The sequence below is a fragment of a genome, unplaced genomic scaffold (assembly GCF_019419815.1).
Source record: "Pyrus x bretschneideri cultivar Hongxiangsu unplaced genomic scaffold, Pyrus_bretschneideri_v1 Contig21, whole genome shotgun sequence".
Classification (NCBI taxonomy): Eukaryota; Viridiplantae; Streptophyta; class Magnoliopsida; order Rosales; family Rosaceae; genus Pyrus; species Pyrus x bretschneideri.
The window spans coordinates 1,034,827-1,046,991 of record NW_025999513.1 but is presented as its reverse complement, the minus strand read 5'-3'; positions in this window follow the sequence as shown (position 1 = coordinate 1,046,991).

Below are 12,165 nucleotides of genomic sequence, written 5' to 3'. Positions count from 1 at the left end.
CACAACCTCCACAACAACATTCCCTTCTCCTCCTCGGCCCCCGAGTCTGCACCTTCGACAATTTGCGAGAGAAAAACAAAACAATAACAACAACAACAACAACAACAACAACAATCCCAATAGAAAAATTCTCCATTTTTTCCAAAAAATTCCAAGATTTTTCAAGAAAATCAGAAGAGGCTCGAGAAAGAGAGAGAGAGAGAGAGAAAGTTGTGATCTGAGAGTGGCTCTCTTTGGTCTGAGTTTTCGATAAATGGTGTATATAGGCGGGTCGGATGAGGAGGAGAAAATGGAGGTGAAGTCCATGGCGATGGGTTCTGAAAGGGCGAAGCCTTTGCACAATTTCAACTTGTCGTGGTATTTAAAGTGGGGGAACCAAAAGCACATGTGGTGCCAGAAGGAGAGCTCTGATGCCAGCAGGAGTGGCAGTGGCAGGGAAGGGTCTGGGGTTAATCTGCGATCGTCGACTTAGAGGATTGAGAGCTCACCGGCGGTGATGACTCGAGTGGGAATGGTTTCTGGGTTTCGGGATTTTAGGGATGCAAGTTGCAGGGAGAGAGAAGAGAGAGAGAGAGAGAGAGAGAGAGAGAGGAGAGAGAAGGTTGGGTAGGGGAGAACTCAGAGAAGGGTATTTGGGTTTTTGGGGAGGGGGACACAGGTTGATGGGTTTTTTTGGTTTATTGTTTTTTGTTTTTTTTTTAATTTTTTAATATTTAATTATTTTGTAATAAAAATGGGTCCCGTTTCTGGCCACGTCAGCATTTAACAGAAAAAGTAACAGAAAAACTGACGGAGATCTGACATTGGCACAAATTTGTAAGATGAAGTATGACATTGTCCATTTTAAAAGATGAGGTATGAAAATGTTGTGACATCAATAGTTTAGGTAGTTTTTTGTACTTTACACTTTTTTTTTCCTATAAATACCTAAACCATTCATTAAATTTAAGTTCTATTTTTTTTTGGTTTTTTGGGCTAGTTACCATTGTAGTTTTTAAATTTAAGTTGTTGTTGGATTTGAATTTAAGTTGTTGTACTTTTTAAATTTAAATAATAAAATATGTTTGGCCCTACTGCCCTTTGACCCTCGGTTGGAGACGGAGGCAAATATGACCCTATACTGTTCATTAAAATATTAATATCTTCGAGGGCCAGAGGGCTAAAATGAGCCCTTTGGCCAGCTCTCGGTTGAAGATGACCTAAGTCGCTGAAGCCGAGTTGTGAGTCAAGTTGGAGCTCCGTTGCTCCAAGCTTGAACCCCTCTTAGTTGCAAATGCAAGGTTCTTTGTTGAACCTCGAACTCGCACCGAGGCCCTCGTCCCAAAACCCAAAGTGAAGAAGAGTCTTTTGGGCTTTGCGCACTGGTTCGCCTGCAGTGGCCCACTCCCGTTGCTGCCTCATTTGCCCTCTCCGCTTGTGACGCCACAGAGCCCAAACATGCCCCTTTCTTGTATGTACCAGGAGTTTGGTACGTTACTTAATGTTATACTGGTTAATATTGATCGTTTGGTTCATGAAATAATATTAAATTAGAGCATTCCAGGCGTTTGGTACGTAAAGTTTTTTATTTTTGAAACATAAGAGGTTGGCGAAGTGTTGGTGTGTTAATCCAAATGTACCAATTATTTGGTTTGTCTTTTGTCATTAGTTAGACGATTAATGATCAATTGGTATTAAACTATCAACTAATAGGTATGTTAAAAAAATTATTATCAAATGGTTCCCTAATAGGTGGGTTTTTGGGATATCGAGAATATTTTGAAGATGAGCTATGTCTTTCAAAAGTATATGATAACTGAGCATATACAACATTGAGCATGAAATAGAAGCGTTTATAATGGAAAGATGAAAAAAACATAATGATTTATTACCAAAAACATAATACTGAGCAAAATCAAAAGGGTGCTGAGCAAATTAAAAAAAAATGATAGATATGATTGATAATCAATAGGATGTTGAGCAAGTGTTCTTATTGTGGTGTCCAAGCTTCTTGCACCTCCAACACTTCATTGGTCTTGATTCTTCCCCATTAGACTTAATCCTCTTAACCCTTGGTCAGCCGGGTTGTTTTCTTGTCATTGGAGGCTTGATGACAAAATCCTTCACTATATCAAGTTGGGGTTGATTGATGTCAGGATCGGTTTAATTGGAAAAGAATATGAAGACTTCTAGTAATCAGCTGTGAAATAGTCTTCAATGTATTCATAAGGATTGCCATCATTCTGCATGATAGCTGCGACTGCGTGTGAGCAAGGGAAACCTTTAATCTGCCACTGACAAGATGAACAATACCATTTTTCCAAGTCCACCATCACCGAGTCATCGCTACGTATACTTCAAATACAAACTCGCTTAACCGGCTAATGTGTCAATGTCTTCCCACCTCCATTAACTTATCCAACTGGTTCTCCATTTCGGGGCATAAATAAGAGTTCCATTTCTCTGCAGCAATACGTCTCTCAGCATTCATCACCATCAATTAACTCTTTTGCTTTCTATTTCATAATCCAAGAATCGAATGACTCGGCAACATTTGATCGACCACATTTCACCGTACCTGCCAAAAAAAAAAATGTCAATCAAAACACTGCATAATACTAACATTATGTTGTTCCATAACCAAGATTTCATACCAACTGAAAACTCCTAAAAAATAAACTGTTCAATGAAAGCATAATAAGAGAAGGAATAAAAACGAGGAAAAGGAATAGTGGTAGGACGGCAAGTCTTAAACCAAATCATGTACACAAGCACCTCTTCATTAAAACTCAAAATAACAATTTTACTTGGCAACCAAAAAGAATGCATCTGAATAGTTATCTGAAACCCACAACAAAATAACCAATCCAAATCCCTTTTCGAACACAGACTAAAATCGACAAAACTACAGAAAGGCATTAACTTTATGATAATTATCTGAAACCCCATTAAGCACATTTATATCTAAACAACAATATATCACCATCACTATAAATGAGCTATAAGTATTTATCACAATGTACCATAGCAAGGTAGACGTTGTAGACAATCTCGATAAACCTTCTAAGGTACCAGCCTCAAACCTTCGAAAATAGAGAATACGTCTAATTATCTCACATGATATCAATATAAAATAGTGAAAACAACCATTAATTGAAATAGATAAGTCTATTCAAAATTCAAAAATGAGGATCACATACGTGGGAGAAGAAACCATAGGATCAAGCATGGGAGAAGAAACTGGCTTCCTAAAAAAAGGCCACGTACAAAAATACATCAACCTAAAAGGATATATATGGAATTTAATAATTAACATTTTAAATTAAAAAAAAAACACAATAATGACATGTAACCTAAATAAATATAAAAATGTTGACATGGCTATCGTTTAGGCGTCCTAATCAAATTTCAAAATAGAACCAATGTTTGATCTAAGGAGTATTAGAAAGGTGCAGAGGATTCTAACTTTCCCTATAATCAAAACACCTAGAATGGAAAAAGTCTGAAAATCTCTATGCTTGGCCAATTCCCTCTCTTCAAGAACACACGAAGAAGAAGTTAACCCTAGGAATAGGGCGGCCAAGCTTATTTAGCCTAGTAGAAATTAAATCCTTCTAATAAAAGGTCTTCCAGTTGAACTAGGAAACTAAATAACTAATATAAAATATGAAACATAACCCTAAATTAAATGATAAAATTCGCCTAAAATCTGAGCAGCCACGTTTTGGACCCTTAAACTGCTCCAAAGCCAGCTCAATATAGCTGGATTTAAGGTTTGGAATATTCTGAACACTTCTCCAGAAGGTCACGAACCCATCAGAGGTCATCTTAGGCTCCAAAAATACAATTTAAGTCTAGAAATGTCATTGTCCAGCTCTGCACACTACTACTTTATTCTATTGCAAAAAAATAACCGCTTGGTAGAAAAATCTCAAATTTTGACACAAACACTGATACGCTCATATCTATATATATTTTACATCAAATTCACTTGTCTTTTCTTAGTTAGTTCCTTATAGTTTTGAGCTATTTACTTTGTTTTGTGTTTTGTAGGATTTGTCAAGTTAAGAAAAGAAAAATAACACAAGTGGAATGTTAAGTAACAAATTCGTCAAAACTGCCTATGTAGGTCAGCTGACTTTGGAAGCAAGTTGCGGACAGCTCAGAATGAATTAGAGAATGAGCCTTATATGCTTGGAAAGCTACGGATGTCTATTTTCTGGACCATTTTGTGGATTGTTAATATCATTTTTCTAGAAGACGTTATGGCGGTTTTAATACTGAAAGGTTCGAAGAGGCTGAGTAGTTTGTAATTAACAAGAAAGCATTGAAAGCAATACATCCAATAAAACTAGCAGCCAAAACTGATGCAGCCAAGAACAAGCCAGCTGACACCTATTCAAATATCAGAGGAAATGGAAAATTAAGTGGGAGTAATGGGCATAAAGGCTGCCTAAAAGAGTTACAATTGTTTTAGCATTTCCTCTCACTTATTGTCATCACTAAATGGCTGTTAGTGGGGTGAGTTATGGAGAAAAAACTATGGCAGTAGAAAAGAAGAAAAGGGCTGCAGGTTGCAGTGGAAAAGAGTGAAAAAAAAAGGTGAAAAAAAAAGATAGAAAAAAAGGAAGGAAAGCAAGGAAAAAAGGTAAGGCTGCTGCGTTGGGGAAGGAAGGAAAGGAAGGAGGAAATCTTGGCATTCTCTTCTTTCGGTTTTATCTTCTCAAACTCATGTCTTTCTTTTGGTTTAATTTGAGAATTATGTGTAACTAATTTTTAGTAGTTAGGGGCTGTTTTGAAGCCCCGAATATGATTGCAAATTTTGTTATGACATTTCGTTTGAATTACTTTTATGAATGGATGAAAATTGGTTCACTACTTGTCTCATTGATGAATTCTTTATGTGTTTTCTATGGATGCATACTTAGTAAGCATATCTAGGATTCTAATGCTATGAATATGTGTGTGCCTACCCTTGTCGAATGAGGACCTACATATGTTCTAGAGTAGTACTTGTTAATTGCGATTAACATGTGAATCAATTTCTAGGATAAGTAAGACAACGCTAGTACTTACGATGCCTTGTGATGACTCAAACTCTTTTCGTTCTTAATGATTTCTACTTGTTAAATCTATGAACACACCATTCTAGATTGCATGTTAGGGACTAAGTTAAGTTGAAAACGCTATTCTCTTAACATACTACATAAAAAAGAGTAATAGGTTGAGTTCTAACATTGAGCCAACTTGAGCATCTTCATCCGAAAATGAAAGGAATTTGAATGAAACATAAAATGTTTGCATGATTATTTGGTGGTGGATAGCAATTCCCCTAACTCGTTTTTCTTAATTTGTCAACTACTTAAAAATATGTTTATGTTCTGTTTTTGTTCGATTTAATTTAAATAGCAAATCAATTCCAAAAATCCCAAACATTTGTATGAGTGTAGCTATGTGTGTCTAGTATCTTCATATAAAATTTCATAGACTTTAGATAAGTGCAAGTCGGTCTAATAATTATTTTTCGGTGACTGGTCAGTAGGGACAGCAACATAGTTTTTGTGACATTTTAAGTAGTTAGATAAAACAATCTTCTGCGGGAAAGACCCTTATTTTCATATGCTACAATTGACAAATCTTAGTCTTAATAAGGAAAATCAATAGGACATTTGTGTGCTACTTTGTGGTGTGCTTTTAATCCTATCAAACACGCCAAGAGATACACGAACATCCTCCAAAATTCGTCTGTTTGATCATGTTTTGCTCCAAAGAAAGTCAGATGTCTTATATTGAAAATATAAATCGATTACCAAAACATACTAAGACTAGGGTAAAATATATCATGGATAAGATTGTGTTTGGGTCCAAATTTACACCATTGGCCGGTGCAATCAAGGTCATTGAGTGAGCATAGCTCTCAATTGTCGGATGGAAAAGTAGAGATAATTTTTTGTCATTATTAAAGGATAATATTATGGTTTTTATCATAATAATTATCTTTTAATATGAATTATCCTAGCATCTTTTTCAACCAGATAAATAGGGTGCGAATTATATCCCAAAGCAAGTGGAACAGTACGATTTAATTTGAATTTGTTAGCAGGTGTACCATGTGGATTAGAGCAACTCGGCTTGGGATCTTATCACATGGCACAGCATGGGATTTGTTGATCTTGGATAATGGTGAGATAGAAACCTAGGTAGGCTAGGTCTTTTTTGCATAGTGATGGATGTGGTCAGATGAATTGATGATGGAATCACAAGCATGTTGTGTGAAAGATTATTTCCTATATAATTATTTCAGTGATGGGATAATGGGATGAAAGAAAAGGAGTAGTTGGACTAGGAAACCTAGTCTAAGGAGGCATGCAAAAGATGAGTCCTCTAAAAATGCATGTGGCCTCCATTTGAGATTTGGGGTTTTGATAACACATGTTAGGTGGAGGAGGTAGTAAAATCCTAACCAATCTCTGCAACATTATCTGGTTGGGCAAAGCAAGTACTTCAGTCCTATAAATACAAATGCAGTAGCAATGGAAAGAGGACCTCCAATTCAACACACAATTGCCTTGCGCAAACCTTTCAAACATCGTGAGATTTTTTTATTTTCTTTTTCCGCCGACACATCTTCAGTTTGGATAAACAGCACTGTGAAGGCAACCGACGAACACCTTCAGTTTGGATAAACAGCAATGTTGCCATAGAATCAGCCAACTGCGAAGCACCTTCAGTTTGGATAAACAGCACTGCGTCGAGGCCGACTGGTTATCTATCCAACTCTCGGTCGAGAACGATTTTCGTTTCCTTATTGGCAGAGGTCATCTCATTAGCCTTCTCGGCGAAGTGAGGTGTTACCAAGTTACCACATTCGGCAACCTGAGAGCCAGATTTGATATTCAACTTTGCAGAACTAGCAGCCTTATCTTCAGGCTCAAGAATCCAAAGGTCGAGATTTGTTCCTTCCTTGGCCGCAGTCGCAAGATAAAGAAGTCAGTAACGCATTCAACACAACATCAACAAATTTTACTCCTAAGCTGATCTCGACCGACGAGTTGGCACGCCCCGCATTCAACCGAAGGATGTAGTTAGCTTATTAGTTACTTGGCCTGCGTGCCACATAGGTTTTGTAATTTTTAGGGTCAACTGATTGATTTGTTCCGATTGACCTTTTATGCACATGATTTCCTAACCCACAAGAACTGTAGGGATAATATTTAAATGAGAAAAAATTGGCTTCATTAACTGAAAAATATAGCTCTGTCTAAGGAGTTGCTTTTGCAATATGCAAGAAGACTTTCCGAAGTGATGAGCGGCGTTTTCAACTTCAAATGCGAGGCCAAAATACTTCTTCGCCACCTTGCGACTCATCTCCAATCTAAGTGATGGCCTCAATGAAGCCTCAAGTTGTACCCGTGCATGCAAACAAAAACATGACCTTTTTTGTAACTTGGTTGGAATTGTTTCACGAGGCAAGATGAATGCAACTTGACATATCACTCTGGCAGCGTTTCCACCAAAGTTAGATAAAGGTCATCATGAGAATCAACCATCTATCAACTTCATCAACCGAAGAGAGTCAAAAGCTGTTGCTGCCAAGGCGCATCCATTTAAGGCACGTGAGGCACGTCAAAAGCACATGCCGATCATCTTTACTACTTCATAGGGGGCAAAGAAGCTCGTCTCTCGAACCAGTGAAAGGTGCTTGCCAAAATCGAAGAATTCAGCTGAACGGTCACCATTACATATCTCCAGTGTCGACTTAAAAGCACATCCATGCCTAGGTTCTATGCAGGTGATGATGGTAGGAGTTACTTCTGTTGATGAACAACTAGCTTAAATGGCTCAAGCAATCGAGATGTTGACAAAAACCGTTGAGGAGAAAGACGTGCATGAAGAAACTTGATAATCTTCGAATGCCAACTGGGTACCAACCTCTCAAATTCTTGCAATTTGATGGAAATTGCATCCCTAAACAACACATCGCTCACTTCATTGAGACATGCAACAACGCTGGTACCGATGTCGATTACCACGTGAAGTAGTTTGCCCACTTACTTCGAGATACCACATTTGACTGGTACATAACCTAGAACCAGAGTCAATCGGCAGTTGGCAATAAATGGAGAAAGAATTTTTCAACCGCTTTTTCATCACACGTCGCACTATTAGCATGATGGAGCTCACCAACACAAAGCAATGAAGGGATGAACGAGCGGTCGACTACATCAGCCGTTGGCATGCATTAAGCCCTAATTGAAGGATCAACTCTCAGAGATGTCTTCCATAGAGATGTGCATACAAAGAATGCATTGGGGTTTGCAATACATCCTTCAAGGGATCAAACCTCATACCATTAAAGAACTAACCACTCGAGCTCATGACATGGAGCTAAGCATTGCAAGCCACGATGAAATGAATAATACAGTTGGTGACAAGATGTCTTCTTCAAAGAAACCCATCACGGAGTCTATGGCGATAAGCACTGGTCTATTCGAGTCCTTTGTACAAGACAAGAAGGGTGTGAAGAAGGCTGAGTCAAGTCAAGTCTAAGAAAGGCCACGACGCATACTGAAAGAAGTGGAAGAGAAAAAGTATCATTTTCCCAAGTTAGACGTCGCTCCTATGTTGGAATATTTGCTCCAAAAGAAGGTGATTTAGTTGCAAGAGTGCAAGCGGCCTAGAGAGATGAATCGCATGGACAACCCAAGATACTGCAAATACCACCATGTCATCAATCATCCAATGGAAAAGTGCTTCGTGCTGAATGATCTCATCATGAAGTTGGCCCAAGAATGAATCATCGAGCTAGATCTTGACGATGTGATGGAGAAAACCATATCACCATCACTTTTAGCTCTTTCGACTCAATATCTTTACCTCGATCGCTAGGGGCATGCTCTAAAACCATGCAAGTCAAGCCAAATGAAGTTGAATGATGAACCTAGGTCATTCCGAGGAAGTCGCACAAGAAGCATACGTTTCATCTGCAAGTTGACCAATCAAAAAGAAGGCAAATGAACTCTTGTCAACCCTTGGAGCCACATGAAAGTGTTGAAGATGATGAAATTTCACTCAAAAATCGTATGTCCCCTATCATGATGCTCACTTTCTTCCCTGAAGACTTCTTCAATGAATCGATCAAGACTCCTTGCTATAAAGTCTACGAGGAACACCTTTCCAACATAATTTGACAAATTCACACCAAAGCTCCTTGCCTGCATGAGCTAAAACTGCACTAGGCACAAATGCTCCTGGCCCGCAAGAGCCTAAATTGCGTACGACACAAAAAAATGAAAAAAATTGTTTGTTGAGTTGAAAAACCCGAAAGGGCGTCTCAAGCAAAAGTTAGGACACAAAAAAAAAATGAAGAAAAAAAGTCTGTAGAGTTGAAAACCTAGAAGGGTGACTCAAGCAAAAGTTAGAACACACAAAAAAAGTCTGTTGAGTTGAAAACCCGAAAGGTCGACTCAAGCAAAAGTTTGGACATAAAACAAGAAAAAAATAGAGAAAAATAGAAACAAACAAACATATCTAAACTACGTGATGACTTGATCCCTCCTTAAAATGAGGGTATGTAGGCAACTCAAACTCTTAACATCAAGTTCAGTCACATCAAAATAAAAATAGGGGTTCCAACCTTTAAGGTAAAGATGCAAGACCAAGCCATCACTCCGAGACTAAGTCTTTGAATATTGTACTGCTGAATCTTGAGCAAGCCTTTTAATGTCTTTAATGCATCAGCATCTTCCGTGGACAAGCAAGCGGCAAGAGCAATGTGGATAAAAGAGTCTCAGAGGTGATGCAGGTCATAGAGGTAGTGCAAGGCAATGTAGTCCCAGAGGCAGTGCAAGTGCAGAGACACTTGCAACAGTGACATCATAGTTTGTCATCATAGCGGTTCGTCCTCGCAGCAACGTGTCCTCGAAGGCAGCGACATGTCCTTATCCTCGCAGGTAATGGCGTGTCCTTGAAGGAAGTGGCATGTCCTTACTTCACAGTGGCATCAAAGCTTGTTGTCATAGTGGCATTGCAACAGCATCACAACTTGTATTCACAGCGTCATCACAAGCTTGTTGTCACAGTGGCTTGTCCTTGCAGGCATCGGTGAGTCCTTATCTTCGCAGGTAGCAGCGTGTCATCATCTTCCTAGGCAGCAGCGATGGCAAGACAATAGTGATCTCTGTCGCAGCAAAGAAAGATCAACAACACAAACTTGTAGCAAAAACAAACTCCATAAGCTATATAGTCCAAAATCAACACAAATGCAGAAATAGCAACTAAGAAAAAAAATTTAAAATATGAAAAAAAAAAGTCGAAAAAATAAATAAAGAAGAGGAAGAGAAAAGTCGAAAAAAAAAAGAGAGAAGAGAAAAATAAAATAAAATAAAAAAACTCACCTTCGAATCTCTCATAAAGCAAGAAGGAGAGCTGGAATTGTGTGGTTTTGGTTTATTCATGCTAATCAATTTATAGGCACACAACTACTTGGAGTACAAGCAATCATCAAAGCCTCCACTAAGAGGAAAGAAAATCCCACCTTAAATATATATATATATATATATATATATATATATATATATATATATCGGATGGCACAAAAGCAGTCAGACGAGCCTAATGCTCCAATTGGGTATTTCAAATCAAGCTCAGTTATTTGCCTATAGATACTAGGCACTCCATTCATAAGTAGGGGAGAGCAAAAGGAAACATGTCAAAGCTCTGGACATCAAAATCTAAATACCCAAACAATCGTGTTCTTCATCAAGCTCATGGAGATTCAACAAGCACAACAAATGTGTGTCAATTCATCCACACCAAAGTCGAAGACCGCCTACCACGTGAAGCTCCTCATGGAACCATTTCCTTCAAGAACAAGCCTTAATGGCCCTTGAAGAAATGACAAGTCTGATTCAAGATCAAGTGTCCACCACCCTTGGATCAAATTCGACTCCAAAGAAATGAAGCAAAGCCAAATCTTTGGGGGAAACCAGAAAGCTCTTTGGTCAAAGAAAACACTCGTGTTCTTCATCAAGCTCATGGAGAATCATCAAGCACAACAAACACGTGTCGATTCATCCACTATCAAAGCTGAAGATCACCAGCCACGTGAAGCTCCTCGTGTTTTTTTTTTTTCATTCAAGACCAAGCCTCTATGGCCCTTGAAGAAACTTCCAGCCCAATCTAAGATCAAGTCTCGATGGCCCTTGAATTGACATCTACATTGAGAGACTTCAAAGCATGGTGGTCAAATACATTCACTATGCAAGTGACTTCAAAACGCACCTTCTACACGTGAAATAAATGTAAGTGGGGGCATTTGTAGACCTCGAACTTTCGGTGAAATAAATATGTCCCAAACACATTAATTTTTGACATGAGAAGGCTTACGTAGCATACAAGGGCTTACATGGCATATAACTTATCAAGACTAGACAAGTTATCAAGGATACATGTCAACGATTGGTGGAAATTAATATTTTATTTTAATTTAGATTAAACAAATTAATTAATTTAAATTAAAGTAAATAGAAATGCCAAATTGGGCAAGATTGATTATTTGATTTTATTTAAATTAAATAATTGATTTATTGATTGATTAATGGAAATAAATCACGAATCAAGCCACAAATCAAGTACAAATCTATCCATAGGCAATGCTTGGAATATCTATAAATACAAGGCCCCCAAGGCAAAGGAAAGGGATCCATAAATCATTCAAACATCCAGACGCTGCCAAAGCTCAAGCATCCAAATCCTCAAAACACTTTGAAGAAAGAAAGCTCTCTGTGTTTTTCGCCAAACCTTCAAAGAATCATCAAGCACTACTACCTGTGCTGATCCTTCAAATCGCCAAAACCTCGCAATAACCGTTTATCCGAGATCAAGTCATCACGACCCTTGGACTAACAACCTACAGATCTACATATTTTTTCAAGATCGATTCAGAATAAACTTGTAAACAGATATTGTAACCTTACAAATTCATTAATACAATGCAATTACTTTGTACACATGTTCTTGTCTTATTTGTCAGGATTTTCGTATTTACAACCCCATCAAAAATCTGATTCCTGAAGTTGAAACTCTGCTGGAATTGTAACTAATAGGAACACCATTATTGACAAAGCTAGTAGGACAATCATAATGACAAAGCTAATAGGACAATCATTATTGACAAAGCTAACA